At 42.7% G+C, this 18,884-nt stretch overlaps 1 protein-coding gene across 1 annotated transcript in view; it reads right to left on the bottom strand.

The window, feature by feature from the left end:
• The window catches only part of LOC147711878 (inactive heparanase-2-like), a 738,870-nt gene that overhangs the window by 154,038 nt on the left and 565,948 nt on the right, over positions 1 to 18,884 (bottom strand). The gene's annotated exons all lie outside the window — the stretch shown is intronic.

Raw genomic sequence — 18,884 nt, 5'->3', positions numbered from 1 at the left:
GTGATTAGAAGGTTTTAAGGAAGCCATAGATTGGAGCAGCTCTGTGTCATCTGGTAGAAGAAAAGTTTTCCATGATGCGTTGTTTTTGGGAGCACAACTTATGTGGAAGGAAGGTGCACTCGCTGCAGAAGTTTTCATAGGTAACCCTGATGATGCGGGGGAGTTCAGATGGTGCAGATTAGGAGTGGTAGGTTGGAGTTCAAGTTCAATTTTCCTAGCCTTTTCAGTGAAGTGTGCTGAGAAGCCCTACCCACTAGGAAAGGAGGTCATGTGTGCAAGGCTAGGGTTGGAAGAGTGGTTAGCTTGCTGTTTGATGATTTCGAAGAGCTTTTGGTTCTGTATTTAGCGCTGTAAAGTTGAGCCCTGAAGTTATTGGTTTGAGCATTGCGAATATGTTTGTTGTATGTGCTTCTCGTCTTCCTTAACTGATTGAGTCTGGTAGTGGAGGGAGAGTTTCTCCAAAGTCTCTCTAAAAGTCTAAGTTTGCAACAATTATCTTTCAGGGAGTTCTCAAACCAGGGTTTGGATTGTTTGATCAGAATACTTTTGAGTTGCTTTGGAGCAATAGAGTTGAAAATACTAGTCATAGAGTTAATTTAGTGATCAGTAAGGTCATCCAGATTGGTCATGTTAGGGGGTGGTTTGAGACTATTCTTGCAAATGGATGTTAGATCACTAATGTGGATGTCTCTCTGGGTACAAGACAGTTGTTTGGTTTTATGAGGTTGGCCCTGTCTGTGCATGACATTTTCCAGTATGAGGAAGGATATTTGATGATGATCCGACCCGTCACAGGGTAAAATGTCATCAAGTTGATTGATGTTGTCTTTAGCTATGATAAGGTTCAGGGTGGCGCCCTTGTTGTGGGTAGGTCCCTTGTAGACCAGGGTGAAATAGAGGTCGGAGAGGAAGGCCTTAGAAGAGCATTTTAAAGGACCATCAGTGTTGTTCCAATGAAGGTTAAAGTCTCCAAGGAAGATATGGCTGTGTTGGTCTGAGCATGAGGTGATGGACTCCATCATTTGCTCGATGAAGAGAAGATTGTCCTCGGTGGATGATAAATAGTGTGGATCACACAGAAAATCTTATTTTGTTCCAGATTTTGGTGGCTAGTTGCTCACAGGAGGGCATCAGAGAATTTTGAGTTAGTTTCAGAATGAGATTGGAGCGATGTATGCATACAGTGCCCCCCCCCCCCCCTAGTTTTTACAGGTCGATCGCATCTGATAATGTCATGTTCAGGCGGGATTAAGATGTTGAGAACTGGAGAGGAGGCGCCTTTGAGCAAAGATTCAGCAAGGATAAAGAAGTCTAGGTTTTGCGAGATGAAGAGTTCTGAAACATCGGCTGCATGTTTCACAGCAGATCTGCAGTTGAGAAGCAATGATTTCATGTGTGTGCTGGTAGTGACTACTTCACTGTGAGACGTGGTCATCAGAAGAAGGTTATCCCTATTCACAGATCTTAAGTCCACACTGGGGTCTCTACCAGGGTCAGGGGAGATAGTTGGGATGTTGAATGTAGAGTCAGAGGGGCAATACCCAGAACCATTGTATGACATAAGAAGAGAGAGGGTGTCGTCGTCTGACAATTGCTGCAAAAACCTAAGGGGCCTAGACTGGTGGTTTGGAAGAGGCCTGGTTCTCCAGAGAAGGATAGGTGGGTAAATGTGAGAAGACAGTTCATCCCTACTGTGTTTAGCCCTTAGGAGAGGACTGGATTGGTGGCTAGTTGCTCACAGGAGGACATCAGAGAATTTTGAGTTAGTTTCAGAATTAGATTGGAGCGATGTATGCATACAGTGCCCCCCCCCCCCCCCCCCACCCCCCCAAGTTTTTACAGGTCGATCGCATCTGATAATGTCATGTTCAGGCGGGATTAAGATGTCGAGAACTGAAGAGGAGGCGTCTTTGAGCAAAGATTCAGCAAGGATAAAGAGGTCTAGGTTTTGCGAGATGAAGAGTTCCGAAACATCGGCTGCGTGTTTCACAGCAGATCTGCAGTTGAGAAGCAATGATTTCATGTGGGTGCTGGTAGTGACTACTTCACTGTGAGACGTGGTCATCAGAAGAAGGTTATCCCTATTCACAGATCTTAGGTCCACACTGGGGTCTCTACCAGGGTCAGGGGAGATAGTTGGGATGTTGAATGTAGAGTCAGAGGGGCAATACCCAAAACCATTGTATGACATAAGAAGAGAGAGGGTGTCGTCGTCTGACAATTGCTGCAAAAACCTAAGGGGCCTAGACTGGTGGTTTGGAAGAGGCCTGGTTCTCCAGAGAATGATAAGTGGGTAAATGTGAGAAGACAGTTCATCCCTACTGTGTTTAGCCCTTAGGAGAGGACTGGATTGGTCGGTCTCCAGGGAGGGGAAAAGTTTCCAGAACTTCTCCATCTTCAGGGAGAACTCATTATCTTTACTCCATCCCAACCGTGAGGGTTCTCATTCGTTCTATAGTCTTACCAGAATAGAGAGTGCTCCCCCACATACAAAGGCTGGGACTAGGTATAAATATTGGACCTCAAGAGTCACTCATGCGAACACTCTTGGACTTTTGGAAGTTACAGAAGAAGGTCTGCCCTGCTGCTTGAAGGGCTGCCAGACTGTTGGAGAAGGAGATTGGACCTGCTTGCCTTCACCCCAGGCTACCCAGAGTGACTCCAAGGATCTTTTGAGTGACCTTCCTTTTTAAGCACAACAAGCATTCACAGACCTCCCTGCAACTGCCCAGCTTACCTACTTCAACTGAACCTGCCTGAGCCATGATGTTGGCCTATGCTGGAGTGAATTCCCAATCCCAAGAGGTGCCCCCAGTCCTGGACCCGAGGTTGTCATCAGAGTGTATTCCTCTTAAACAAAAAGGTGAAAATCTTGAGGTTTGTCTTCTTTGACACTGCGAACTAGCCCATTTGTGCCAAGACTCTGCCGCTCACAACAACCGGCAATGCGAAACTCCAGTGAACCCTACTCTTCACGCCAACAGTGACCACAAGTGGTGGCCCACAATGCAAGATCTGCACTTCGTGCTACACCAACAGTCTGTGACGACCACTAATGCAAAACTACAGCAAAGACCATCTGCAATGCATGACCTGCCCTTCGTGCTACAGTAATGAACGTCCGCAATGCCAAGACTCCTCCCTGTGCCTCCTCCAATGTGAACGGAACTGTTTGCGCCACGCTTAGAAGGTAACTTTTCAGGGGAACTAATCTTGTCTCTATATCTGACCCATAATCGGCTTGAACTTGTGACTTTCCCCTGGTCTGGTGTGACCAGATGACTGTGACTGGCACTTTGTTCTTTTAGGTGATATTTTCACTTAACACTTTAAAATGTAATATCCCGGATTCTACTGATTGGATTTGTGTTGTTCTGGTATCATTTTAGTCATTAAAATGTCCTCTATTTCTCAAAATTGTTTTGGGATTTTTCTTGTCTTGTGTTCTCACTTTATGACTGTATGTGTGCTGCATAAATAATTTAAACTTTGCTTGTAAGTTAAGTTTGACTGATTTTGTTCAAGCTACCAGAGTGTTAAGAACTGTTTCATTTAGTGACTTTTGTGGTTCACCCTGACAAGGACTGTGGTTGCTGCCTGAGTGGGGCGCCCACCCCCTCAAACAATAACCCAATTTTTTACAGTAAATATCGCCTTAACAGAGTTCAAACCTTATAAAATGCCAACAGACTGATAGTAAGACTCCTGCTGCATGTTCATATCCCTTGCCATTTATCTTCTTTATACTGGCTCTCAGTTTCCAAAATCTACATCTTTAAAGCACTTTGTATTTGCCACGTTTTTTAAAAAGCAAGGTCTAGGGTTTCTTCAACAGACAGTGGTCCACTGTCAGCGATCAAGATATCTTTATTCCTTTATTGCTTCTTTGCTGTCTGTTACCTCAGCTAGAAAAGCCTAAATAGATGTATAGTTGATCATTTACCTCGCGAGGATACTATCTGATTGACCATAGTAACGATGCACAGTTATCAATGAAGCAACACCTACAGGTGTGTGAGGTGCCTGCGACACAATAATTAATTATGTGTTTTATTGCTCAATGAGTGGAGAAAGGGTCACTGCTTGCTTGCTGCTTGGTAGGCTATCGGTAGGGAGAAATATGTAGGCGTGAGAGAGAGCCCAATAAATTTGTGGCCAACAGTGATTGAGACAAACAGACTATTATTGCACGGAATTTCTCATGGTGGTGTGACAGTGACATATACTTGTTGACCAACATGAGGTTCTGTGTGTGTGGATATGTATGTGTGTGTGTGTGTGTGTGTTTATATAACTATGGTGCAAGTAATGACAAAGAACACGGTGCTTGATTACATTATCACCACTAAACCAAAGAAGAAACACACCTACACTCCTACGCAAAATATTTCAAGCAGAGAATATACAGATGGAGTTAGCAAAAGTATCTGCATCAATAAAAACAAGCGTCACAAACATATATATGTGTAACAATAAAACTGAAGGCAAGTTTGCTCTTGGGAAATGCCAACACGTTGCGAATAATAGGTTTCAGAATGAAATCAAGCTTAGCTCCACATTTTGAGAGAGCTGACAGTTTAAACCGTTTCTGCCAAATAATGCCCTCCTCCAGAGAATGCAATGCTTTAATCATGGCTGGAAGTCAAGGAGGAGAAACTGGTCTCCAACTGAGACAATTTGCAACAGTCTTGGCTGTCAAGCTGCTTTCAAATTTATTGTAACCAATAGCACCCCCTACCCAATCCCAGGTCAACCATTGTGGCATCTGATAGCTTAGAACTCGTTGTCAGCTTGTGGACGGCCTGATGGATTTATTAGGAGCAACAGCTGGTTGCAAGGGCGTAGCGCAAACAGCTCGGCTTTTACACTCTTCATTAATCCAAGTTGTTATATAGTTTGGTAAAGTGTGCTTCAAAATATATCGGAGTTTCTGAAATCCCCTTAACTTCGTGTATAAAATGATTCTCTTCAGCCGAATAAGATTTTGGAAACATCCGCGTAGCCAGTGTCTTTCGAAGGGGAAAACATGCAGCCAACCTTTTTTGTTCCCTTTCTCTCGGGCAGGTGCATTGAATGTATTATATCTGACTCATCTGCACTAGGACACGGTTGTTAAAAAATATTTTAGAGCGGAGGGCTAAATTTATAAGTGGAACGAGAAATAGAAAGAAAGTAAAGGGAAAGAGGACAGCAAAAAAACATAAATGTGTTTGTGTCTGAGATCAGCATCCGGAATCAACTAGAGAGTTAGTGGATCAACCACTGGTCAGTTGTTCATGAGGCAAGAGTTGTAATATTAACGTGCTGCCGTGCGTTTGGCAACTATATCTTACGTGTGAAACAGGGCTCCAAATACTACAATTATGTTTAAAATATAGATTTAGCAGAACCACCAAATCAAGATCGAAATACAAACAATTACTTGTGCGCTTACTTAATTACCGTGAGCGCACATTTTTCACATCATGCGTCACCACTGTGTCGTCTGAAAGTGTTTTGTCAAGGTAACAAAGACATGAAAAGTAAAAGAAGAAAGTAGAATAAGACATGAAGTTTAAACAAGGCGAATCGAGACATGCTGTGCCCAGGGAGACACCCTACCATCTGGATCAGTTCATTCGGGATTCTTGTATGCCAGCCCCAGCTGCAGTAATTCTGCGCCTTTTTAACCTCGAACCTCCAGACCTCGATCCCACCTGGGGCTTCACACTTCATACATCTGACAAATACTCCGCCGCTTTGGCCACTCGTACAGATTACAATACATAACTGTATTAATAACAAGTACCATTACTATCATGATTTCAAAACATAGCTATATCAATTACAACTATCACTATTAAGAGTGTTTGAGTTCTTTTTGTATGTTTGTGCCACAATGACCGGAATGTTAGCACCGAATATCTGCGAATTTTACTCAGTAATCATAAATCAAGCACCAGAAATACCACTCTACCTTACCATTTGTACTAAATACCAATAGCTATTTTTTATCATTTTGAAACAACACAATGAAAGATTAAAAATCTCGATTTTAGTGCCGACTATAAACAATCTGGGTACAGTCTTTTCCTTCAGAAACAAACGTTCTGACAAATTTGTGGATTCAATGCTTTCTCTCATCGTTTGTTTCTTTTTCATCTTGTGGACATTTTGGTACTCTAGACTACTTATCTTGCACTGTTGGAGCTCGATGGGAAATGCTTGCACCATACGCAGGATCAGTAAAAGCTAACTTGAAAAGATGCCAGTACCTTAACCTTTTCATCAGGGGACGCAGCAAGAGCATGCAATACTTATACGGATGTCCTGTCTCCTACTTGTGCATCAAATATGGTCCTAACTCAGATCCAGCATACTTCTTTGTATATGTGGTTGATCAATAGAGTATTCTTTACAAACTGATGGCGGTGAGGGTGTTTGAAGAAGGGAAAGGAAATTAAGAATATCAGTTTCTCTACAAATGAATAAACCACACTAGGCTTCAAGCAAAATGGTTTTGTGGACCTTCCAATCTAAAGACTGCAAAGTAAGATGCATCCAATGACAACTGCTGAAGAAGAGAATGTGGAGTAGCCCAAATTGATTATCTTCAAATGTTTATGAGTGGAATATGCTTCTGACTGGCCACCAAGCTGCATTACTTCTGAAGGAGTTATTGTTATTTGACATTTGTGCAGGGCACCATTGACACTTGTGTGGCCTCATGGAGCTCAGTGTTGTCTATAAAGGTGCAGGGCAGAACATGCCTTTGTGGTTTGGAGTGTGTGTGGAGGCAATGTGGTATCTGTGGAAAGACTTTTATGTCGTACTTTAAGACTTGAGCGATGATCCAAATCGCTAAGATTGATGCTGAGCATCAGGGTGCATTTGCTTGAAAGACTGTGAAGTAAGACAAAGTATACTTCTGTATATGCGTTCCTCCAGTTCATAATGTTGTGCCTCCACCTGGTCCTGATAGCTGTTACTTGCTGTTCCTTGCACATGCTACAGCACACGTCAATTGATAAGTGGGCTTGATTTGATAGATGCCTGATCTTTGCCTCGGGAAGGAAAAGATCAGTATGGAGTAAACAGGAGAACTGAGGGCGACTTGGGTTGAACATAAGCAGGCCAATAGCAACAAAATGAGTACTGTGGGATAGGTTGACAGATGTGTTAATCCGTGAGGGATGACATTTATGGTGCTGCAGTACTAAGGCATCAGTTGAATATGACTCCTGAAACCCAGCTAGAATAGTTTAAATTCTTCGATGCATTAGCAAGCATTTTAGATTTTAGATTTGTTTATTGATTCCAGCTATTATGTTGTAAGAATATATATATATATATATATATATATATATATATATATATATATATATATATATATATATATATACAGTTTATTAGTCAATTAAAACATAAACATAGAATAATACACAATACCAAACAATAAGAAGAAAACATACAAAGACATCATAGGTCTACTTCCCCATAGATCCTCATATTTATAGGCCTTTATATTTTCCTTCAGCCCTTCCTTTCTATTAAAATAAGGAGTGTCCAATACAGGAAATAAAAAGTCTCACAATGACTTGATCAAGCCACAACAAAGTTGTAGTAATGCCGATTAACGTTCTCCTAAAAACACCACTATAGGAGTTAAAGTGCTTAAGTGAAAATTCAAGCAGTGGTAGTAGGTGCTATGCTAAGTGGATAATGGTTTTCAATCAAATTTGGCACCCAAGTACGAGACTGAGCTTTGAAAAAGTCAATATGCAAGATGGAAGTGCCAAGTTAAGTAAAATTATTGGCTTAAGAAGATGAGGTAAGGTACAGCCACCAAAGGTGACCCTAGCAACAACAAATTTAATGCACTGCTGTTTATCGTTCTTATAAAAACACTACTAAAGTTGTGAAAGTGCTTGTGTGCAAATTCAAACCGGGAGAATAGGTACTATGCTAAGTGGCCAATGGTTTTCAGTCAAATATGGTACCTATAGACAAGACTATGCTTTGATACTGAGCAAATATGCACGACAAAGGTGTAGTGTTGAGTAAATTATTATCTTAACTTGATGGAATAGGGACTAAAGAGAACCCTAGCACCCCGACCTTGAAGTTTAGCAGCTTGTATACCTTCGCCTAAAAATTCCCAGAATTAACCCGGCCTATAATCAAGTGCTTGGACCCTCTCTCCTCAAGTTCACTCACTGTATTAATAAGTTACAAGAATTTAAAAAATAGCCAAAAACTGCACTAGTCTAATGTTCAACTTTGTGTTAATAGGGTCCATTGACTCCACAAGTGCAGTCCTACAGGATCTGATTCCCCGGTCAAGAAATTCACACCTCAATAGACTTCTGCGTTGGTCAGTCAACATTGGGGAGATGCATATAATGTGGAGCTGAGTCTCTATTTCCTGATGGCGCAGACGACAAGTCCGGACTTCGGAAGGATCCCTCATCCTCCATTTTGTGATAAGGTCTAGCGAGGGAATCTCTCCAAATCTAAGGGGTCGAAATGACTGTTTGACCTTCCAATCATAAGATGCTGCCAACAGGAGCGATACTGTTTGAGATGAATAAGATTTCAACACCAGAAACCCGTGATGACATTTGTACAGCATTTCCTGATCTGTGGACCAGCTCTGTAGTCTGATCGACCTTTTAACTGCTTTCCTGAAGGTTTGACCTGTGATCTTCGAGCTCCAAAGGTCGCCCAACTCTAATGACCTGATGCTGTTATCAAGATGTTTTTATGGGAGTCATTTCCCCTTTATAAATTAAGCTCAGACCAGACTAGATTTTCCATGGTTTTATCGTCCGCTGCACGCAATTTATGACAAGCTTTAACAAATGAAAAATAATTTAACCAGAGATGGGCAGGTGAGGCCGACCTAGGTAGCCTGAAGATTTGTTTATAGTCTCTAATTACCACTTTATCAAGCAGAGGGGCCTCATCACATAGCATTATCTCTGATCTATATGCAAGAGTTGACAACAATTTGGCTTTCAAAGCTGCTGACATAGACTGCGATTCATGGCCTTTTATGGATCTAGCCAGTGTTAAAAATCCATAATTGATGGCCTGGGCTTTTACCCAAATCCCTTTCTTCTGAGATGCGAAGGTACCATTCGCATCTACTTTGACCCCAAATGTGCATAGGATGCACTTCCTTAATTGTATTTACTTTAAGAGGCCATTTTCAACTTTTGTTGGGGTCCCAATTACAAGCAATCACACTAGTTTGTGAATCGAAATTGCAATCCAAGGACGAACCACAACGATTACTGAACACATCCACCTCCCTACCTTCCTGTGAAGATTTCTCTACCTTCTTCAATCTAAAAACAACCAACATCAAGAATGAACTCCTCATTGATCTAAACCTATACTCTAGCCCCCTCAGCAAAACCCCCAGCAAACTAAAAAACAATGTGTCCTGGTCATCCTTTGACATCTACACAGAAGATTCCATAGGCAAGATCCTGGGCACCCTGAAGCCCTCCAATCACCTCTCGGACCCTCTACCTGCTAATACTGTAAAGGGTCTCATCCCATGGCTTCTACCGCTCTGGACCAAAATCATTAACAGCTCTCTCCAACAATGATGCATCCCAGACTCCCTCAAAGTGGGACAAGTATCGCCCATACTCAAGAAACCCACAGCTGACCCTACTGACCTTAATAATTGTCACCCTATCTCCAACATCCCTACCTTAGCCAAACTGTTAGAAAAATGTGTTCACCTCCAATTGAAAAAACACATCGATCACTTTGACCTCCTCAACCAACACCAATCCGGCTTCCGCGCAGGCCACAGCACCTAATCAGCCATGACTCACATAATTGATGATGCACTCCAAATTCTTGACCAAAATGGTACCTGCCTCCTCATCCTTCTCGACCTGTCTTCAGCTTTCGACACGGTCAAACACGAGAACTTACTCGATCTGCTGAACACCAGAATGGGTCTTTCGGGAACAGTACTCAAATGGTTCACCTCCTTCCTCCACAATCGGACTCAGAAATTCAAAATCAACAACACTTTTTCCAGCCCTGCCCCAGTAACTCTAGGTGTCCCGCAAGGATCAGCCTTATCCCCTACACTTTTCAATCTAATCATGGAGCCACTCACCGTACTGCTTCATGCCTCTAATGTACAATTCCACATGTATGCTGACGACACCCAACTCTACCTCAAACTACAATCCCCGGATGACATCAAACTTCTCAACTCAACTCTTAAGGAAACACAGACTTGGTTGGCAGAAAATCATCTCAAACTTAATGCTCTAAAAACGGAGTTCTTACTAATAGCTCCCCCTACCAAAATTCACATCGCTCAGGACTGGCTTAAACACCTCAATGCATCCAATGTCCAACCCATCATTGCAGACTCAGCAAAATCTTTAGGTATAACCCTGGACTCCAATCTCAATATGCAACAACATATCAGCAATGCAACGAAGGGAGCCAATTTCCAAATCAATACCTTGAGGAAGCTGAAACCCTTCCTCCCAGCCAACGACTTCCGAACTGCGGTCCAATTGCTAGTTATCCCTCGGATCGATTATGGAAGCACCACACTCTGCGGCCTCCCCCTATCTACAACCGCACCACTAAGAGCCTCCATCAATGCTGCTGCAAGACTCATCACTGGATCAAAAACACGCTCACACATCTCCCCGACTCAAAATCTCTGAACTGGTTACCCTATGAAGCCAGAATACTCCTGAAAATTGCGTGCATGACTCATAAGGCCTTACACCACAATTCGCCTAGCTACATCGCACAGAAATTGACAATCTGTGGAGGCTCAAGAACAACAAGAAGCGCACAAACCCTCCTCCTGAAACCACAAAAATTCCACAAGACAAAAACTTACAAACGATCCTTCTCAGGGATGGCCCCCAGGATTTGGAATGCCCTCCCTCCAGAAATAAGACTTATCTCATCCACTGCATCCTTCAAAAAGGAAGTCAAATCGATCCTCCAGGCTAAACTCACTTGAACCTAAACTGTGTATATACTATTTAACTGTTTCTCTTTCCCCTATATTACATTGTTCTTGTCTTCTCATTCTATGTAAAGCGCTCTGATATCTGTAAGGATCTTGTTCGCGCTATATAAAACCTTGAAAATAAATAAATAAATAAATAATTTCCTTCCAGGCCATTCTTGTCTGTATAAGTGCCAAGGGAATTAAGCAGCCTTTGGAGGCTTATTCGAGTATTGCGAAACAGCAGAAGATCATCCACATATACAATGAGCGACATTAGTCATACTTCAATGCTCGAGGCATGAGCTAACTGTCAGTGCAGTTCAGCTCAAAGATCCACCAGGTACAAGTTAAATAGAAGGCGGCAAGAACACAACAGCCCTGTTTTATGCCAGATGTTGTTGGAACTTTCCTCGATATTTTAGTGCCATCACCAATTTTTATCTTGCCCCATGTACCCGAATAAACCAGCCTGACTACGCGAAGGATGTTGGGTGGAATAGCCCATCACTGAATATTGACCTATAACGTGTTCCGGGGCACACAGTCAAAAGCTGCCTTAAAATCTACAAAACACGTGTAGAGAGGTGTCCCTGTAGCCTTTGCTGTATTTGTAATTAGGCTCAGGGCCATGAAGTGGTTAGAGTGCCTTGACCCCTGAAAAAGCCTGTTTGATTTAAGGGGAGTATTCCATTTTCATATGACCAGAATTCCAAATCATGAAGTAATAACATGGAGAAGTATTTAAATTACACGTCCATCAGCGCGATTAGTCGGTAGTTACTAGGTGAACTTGCCTGACCCTTTTTTAAAAATGGAGTGAAGTATTAAACCCCTCCAGCTGTCTGGGATAACATCATTTTCCAGAATGTAGTTGAACATTGAAGCCTGGAAAACAGCCCAGAACAATATAAAGTGCTTAAACAGTGCTTGGGGAAGTCAATTTGGACAGGAGGCACAGTCAGCCTGAGATTTTTTAATGACACCCTCATTCTCCACCGATGTCATTTTCAGTGAGGCAGCTTTATCTTTTTCGTGGCTAAGAGGGCAAGTTGTAACCACCGAATCTTCCTTGAAATGTAATTTCAGGTATTGTACCTATTCCATCTCGCTGATGTTTGCATTATTTGCTGCAGCAGGGCCTTTCTCGTTCTTATTGATAATTTGCCAGAATCTTTTAGAATCATTTCTTTTGGTGGCATAGAGCAGCTGGGCCCATCATTTTTTTTGTTTAGCTTGTTTATGCACCCAGGTCTTTTTTTAGGCGCAGTCTCTCGTTGCGGAATTGCTGCAATAGTTCTAAATCGGCTTGGTTTTGGCATGGTTGTTGGAAGAGTTTACCTACTTTTCTTCTTATTTTTTTGACCATGGGCGGACATAGTTATCGTTTTATATTAGGCAAATCAAGATCCCTTACTATAGCTGTTCTCTTTCTGGCTTTTTATCATATTGTCGGAGAATAGTAATAACACCGCAAGTGGATTTGGGCCTGTTAGGGCTAGGTCCTGTAAGCTTGCGACCGCCTCCTCAATATGCGGTTAGCAGAACATGAGGTCCATTTCAGTCATCTAAAATTTCCTCTACAAGTCACCCGCTGCAACATACCAACTGCCTTGTGATTACCCATAGCTGCATTCACAATGATAACCTGAGGATAATGGTCACTCTCAATGCGATGAACTATAGTATAGTTACATACTATTTTGTGTAAAGACATTGAGACTAGCTGTAGTCTAAGATTGAGGCCCCTCACACAGGTGTATCTGGAAAATTATTCAGTGGCCATTTAATTTACTTAAGTAGAGACTAATACGTACTCAGGTGCCTAAGTACATACGAACGAATAACATTACATGTACTGATTTTCATCAATTTTCTTTTAGATTAAAAGAGCAGGAATGGCCACTGAATAATTTTCCAGATAGCCATCTAAGTAACTGCACAAATTGTGTAAGTAACTATTCTATGTTTGTATGTCTGTTTAGTCCTGACGAAAGCCCTGCAGACTCCGTTGAGCCATAGGGGGCTGAAACATGTCGACACCATCTTTTTTAAAAGCCATACTTCTAGATCCAGTCACTTGATCTAACAAAAGTATCAATATATTTTATCCTTTAGATCCACACCACTAATAAAACTTTGGGTGTAGACCTAATTTTTAAATCTATTTTTTCTTTTGGGGTCCCTATAATCTTATCTTTTACCTCAATTTTTTTGATCTCTGGACACTGCAAATCGAAACCAGAGGAACCTCTGGATGAGGTGGGCACCTAGCACGTCTTATGGTATTCAATGATAACTGCCACAACTACAATGTAGGGGCGGATGAAAGATATATACCGCTTTTCCAACGACAACATTGTGTTTTTGAGAATACCATAAATCTATCCAAAAGTTGAGATTTGTTACAAGTGTCCACTCCACACCTGAAAACCTTCATACTTACCTAGGGGAAGCAAGTGGACACTCCCTACTCTATTGATTACTTACCAGATCAAAACTGCGTACTTAAGTGGGTGGGAAAATATTTGCTGCAGACCCATTAGTAGCATTTAATTTACAGGCCCTGGATACATGGTATACCCCTTTAGAAAGAATGGATAAGTAAATTAAAAGTGCCAATTAGAGGTAAGCCAATTTTACGATGTTTATGGGAGTGAACACAAGAACTTTAGCACTAGGCAGCAGTGGGAAATTACGCAGAGTGCTAAGGCCAACAAAAATAATTTCAGTAACAAAAATGGAGGGAAACAAGCAAAACATTTGGGAGAAGACATCCCTAAGGCTGACAGGCCTAAAGGACTGACATTCCAAAAAGCCATAAAAAGCATATCCTGAATGGTCTATCCACATTGCCAACTAGCAAGCAACCAGTGTGTGCTCTTTTACTTCTGCCACTGCAAAGACATTGTTTCAAATATAATTAGCAAAGGAAAACAGTTATAAATTATGCTAGTTCTTTTGGAGCTTTTTTTCTAAAAGTGTTAAATTCAGGTGGAAGTGTTCATCACGTAGCATTGGCATGGTAAAAAGTCACATCTAAAATAAGTACATCCATCCATGTTCTGTTGAACAATGACAGTAAGTACTGAACTTTCAGATTCGGACTTATAAACTCTTTTTACTTCCCTACTACCAAAACCTAGCAGGACCAATCTATTTATCTGACCCACATTCCATTGCAGTCAGCCTCAAACCTTGCCTACGTCTCAATCTACTGTGACCATTAACTACCATTGGCGAGTTGTGTTTTTTTGGAAATATTTTCAACTAAATCTTTAAAAATTCTCTGGTGTCCCCTTCTTGGATTTCTGGTTTTTTTTCTTAATTTTTTTCATTACATTTTAGTCTGTTTTTATAAATTGGAATGCCATTTTTATTCTGTTGTGTTGTCAACTTTCTGACTATTTTGTAACTTCTAAATGCTTTGCAATTTTTCCGCAAAATAAGCCTGTCTGTTATGTCCTCAGGTTTAAATTAGTAAAAACGTTGACTGACCTTAACAAGTTAATTACTTTATTACTTGTGGTGGACCACCATCCACCCCAACTAATAATTCTCTGTCTCACAAAATCCAATTGCCAAACCTAGGGGGGCAGAAACCCCACTATATGTCAGAGACATTATCAGGCAAAAAAAGGTGTGGTGGCAGCCCATTGAGGCATCAGGCCATGTCCACACTTCTAAATAGGTGCAGCAGTCTTTCTATCATTCTGGGGGCAGATTGGGTGTGTTTACCCCTAATCTGTCTACCCTGAGAGGAAGAAACCCCCACTAGATGCTAGATACATTATCTGCTAAAAAAAGGTGTGGTGGTAGCCCATCGAGGCATAAAGCCATGTCCAAACTACTAAATAGATGCAGCAACCATTCTACCATTCTGGGGTCAGATTGGGCGATTTTACGCCTGATCTGCTCTCCCAGAGGAGGGATAGAGAAAGCCCATTAGACACCAGGCAAACAGTAGTCCATAAAAAAGAGGGAGTGGGTGTGGACCACATAGGCTTCAGACTGTGCCCACGACCCAGAAAGGGTACACCAATCTTTCTGTACTCTTTGAGGGCAAATAGAAGCCAGAGAGACTAAAATAAGATGTGGCCGGATCAGTCCAATCAGGCATGGGGTTGTGTCCCCACCCAAGAACATATACAATAGCCTTTCCGTTCCCTGGGGCAGATTGGGAATTATAACCCTATCTGCCTCGAGGAAGGAGGAATGTCCACTAGACACCAGGGGAAAAAAGCAGCAAATATAAAAGGTTCTGGGTGCACCATTCCCAGGTCACCATTACCCTTAATCGGCCTGGGGGGGTGGGTGGACTGAAAATTCTCTAGAAAAAGTTAAAAAATGGGAAGGAGTTGGGGCAGATGATGCAGACCTGAGGCAGCTTCCCCAGATCAGACAAAGCAGTCTTTCTACTCACCCCAGGGGTGAAATGGAGGAGTCTACCCCAAATTGTCCCAATAGTGAACAAAATGGTAAAAAACAGAAGAAATACAACCGTCTTTCTGCCCTACCTGGGATGGATTGTTGAAGTTTATCCAGAATCTCCACCCACAGAGGGCAGGAAGCTCACAAGACACCTGGGGAGAAGAGTTAAAAAACAGGAAGATGTAGGGGTGGACTATGCAGGCATCAGGCAGTGCCTGTACCCCAGGATGGTGTAGTAGTCAAATGAAGAACAGTCTTTCTGCCCCCGGGGGTCACATTGCAGTTGTTTATCCCCCTGGAGGGCACAAAGCCAACTGTACACCAGTAATTTCAGTATGGAGATAAAAACATGGGGTGGGGTGACCCACATTGGAATTGAGCCATGCTTCCGACCCAAAAGGGGCAATGCAGTATTCTCTCACCCCTTGGGGTTGCAAAATGCAAGGTTTGCCCCCAGTCTGCTCGCCCATGATGCAGAAACCCACTATACACAAGGGATGTTTTGGGGCAAAAAAAAGTTGGGCCAGTGGTAACCCAACTAGGCATGGAGTAATGCTCCAGTCCCAGAACAGACACAAGACCCATTCTACAACACCACCCGGGAGAGGACAGGAGAGTATACTCTCCATCTGCCCCTCTATGGGGACAGAACATCTACTAGACACCAGGGAAAATGGTTCAAAATAAATAAAGGGTGGGGTAACCCATACTGGCATTGAGCCATGACCACACCCCAAAAGGGGCAATACAGTTTTCCTACTCACCTGTGGGGCAGATTGGGTGATCTGCCTTAATTTGTTCATGCCTCCGTTCCAGAAAGGGTGATACAATCTTTCTGTCCCACTGGGGGTTTGCCCACAGTCTCCCCCTGGGATGTATAAAGTCCAATATACACCAAGGATTTAACTTAGGGGACAAAAAAGGATTGGTGGTGACCCACCCTTGCATCTGCCTAGGCATCCCTTCAAAATGGCAATAGAGTATTTCTGCCTATAGGGAAAATAGGGGTTGCCTCTTCTACCCTCAAGGGAGCAGAAAGACCACTGGATGCCAGGTATCATTTTTTAATGGGTAGGTCCACTCTATGCTAATTCACTTCACACCACTCTACGTTATGCCACTCCACTTTACGCCACTCCACTTTACGCTAGTCCACTCTACACCTCTCCACTCAATGCCTCTCCATTCTACCCCACTCCAGTATATATATCTATTCCACTCTACACCACTTCACTCTAAAACACTCCACTTTACCCCACTCCACACTACGCTATTCCATTCTATTCCACTCCACTCTACACCACTCCACTCTATGCTATTCCACTCTATGCCATTTGACTGTATGCCACTCCACTCTCCACTATTCCATTTTACCCCCAATCCACTCTTCTGTATGCCACTCCACTGTATGCCACTTCACTGTATGCCACTCCACTCCATGCTTTTCCATTCTATGCTACTTTACTCTATGCCACTCTACACCCCTCCAATCTACACTATTCCACTGTACGACACTCCACTATATGATATTCCACTGTAAGCCACTCTACTCTATGCCACTCTAGTCTACACTATTCGACTCTGAGCCTCTGCACTCTTTGCAACTCCACTCTATGCCACTATACTCTACGCTACTCCACTCTACGCTATTCCATTCTACGCTACTCCACTCTATGCCACTCCACTATATGCCACTCTACTCTATGCCACTCAACTGTACACCACTCCACTCTACGCCACTCAACAATACACCACTCCACTGTATGCCACCACACTAGTATATGCCGTTACACTCTACACTTTTCCACTCTACACCACTCCACGCTAGTCCACAGTACGCCACTATAATCTATGCCACTCTGCAGTACTCTACTCCGCTCCAAGATATGCCACTCTAAGTCACTTTACTCTACACCACTCTATGCCACTGCAATCTACTCAATTTTACTCTATGCCACTCAACTATGTGCTATTCCACTTGACGCCACTCAACTGTATGCCACTTTATGCAACCCCACTCTGTGCAACTCTATTCTACGCCACTCTACTGTACACCACTCCACTATATGCTACTCGGCTCTATGCCACTCCACTCTATGCCACTCACTCTACGCCACTTAACTCTTCGCCACTCAACTTTACACCACTTTACACCACTTCACTCTAGAGTATTCCACTCTATGCTTCTCCACTCTATGTTACTCTACGATATGCCACTCCGATATATGCCCCTCCACTCTATACCATTCCACTCTACACTATTTCACTCTATGCCACTTCACTAGTCGTTGTTCCATTCTACACCACTCAACTATACGCCACGCTACCCTATTTTACTCTACAGTATTCCTCTTTATGTCAATCCAATCTAAACTATTTCACCGTTGACACTCCACTCTACGCCACTCTACAGTATGCTACTCCATTCTATGCTATTTCACTCTATTCCACTCAACACTATTCCACACTAAGTCACTCCACTATACTTCACTCCACTCTGCGCCACTCCACTCTATGCTAATTCACTCCACGCCACTCTACTCTTGGCCACTCCATTCAAAGCCCCTCCACTCTACGCTAGTCCACTTAACGCCTCTCCATTCAATGTCACTCCACGCTATGCCACTCCACTCTGTGCCATTCCACTCCACGCTATTCGACTCCACTCTACACCAACCCATAATACGATATTCCACTTTATGCCACTCTAAAGTATGCTACGTCATGCTATGCCACTCCTCTCTAAGCTATTCCACTCTACGCCACTTTATTCTGTCACTCAACAGTGTGACACTCTATACTGCTCCACTTTACACTATTCCACTCTACCTCACTTCACTCTATGCCATTCCAGTTAACTCTATTCTACTCTATGCCACCCTACTCTACACCAGTCCATGCTATGCCACTCAACTCTATGCCATCCCACTCTATGTCAGTCCACTCTATGCTATTCCACTCTACGCATCCCACTGTATGCCACTCTACTCAGCGCCACTCCAGTCTACACTATTCGACTCTATTACACTGCACTCTATGCAACTCCACTCTATGTGACTCTCTCTATGCCACTCCACCCTATGTCACTCCACTCTATGCTCTTCGATTCTACACCACTCCACTCTACGCCACTCCACTCTTCGCCACTCCACTCAATGCTATTTTATTCTATGCCCCTCCACTATATGCCACTCCACGCCACTCTAAAGTACACTACTCCACTATATGCCAATCATCTCTATGCCACTCCACTCCATATTATTGCACTCAACACCACTTTACTCTATGCTATTTCACTCTATACTACTCTACTCTCCGACACTACACTGGGCAACACTGACCTCCACTGTACTCTATAACTCTCCACTTAACTACACTACACTTGAAGACACTCCACTCTAGGATTTTAAACACTTTTTTATTAGAAAATAAAAAACATTGATATTCAATGAAAATTTTTTTTATT

This window comes from Lissotriton vulgaris, chromosome 5 (assembly GCF_964263255.1).
Source record: "Lissotriton vulgaris chromosome 5, aLisVul1.2, whole genome shotgun sequence".
NCBI lineage: Eukaryota > Metazoa > Chordata > Amphibia > Caudata > Salamandridae > Lissotriton > Lissotriton vulgaris.
The sequence above is the reverse complement of the archived record's forward strand: the minus strand, read 5'-3'. Positions and strand labels throughout refer to the sequence as shown.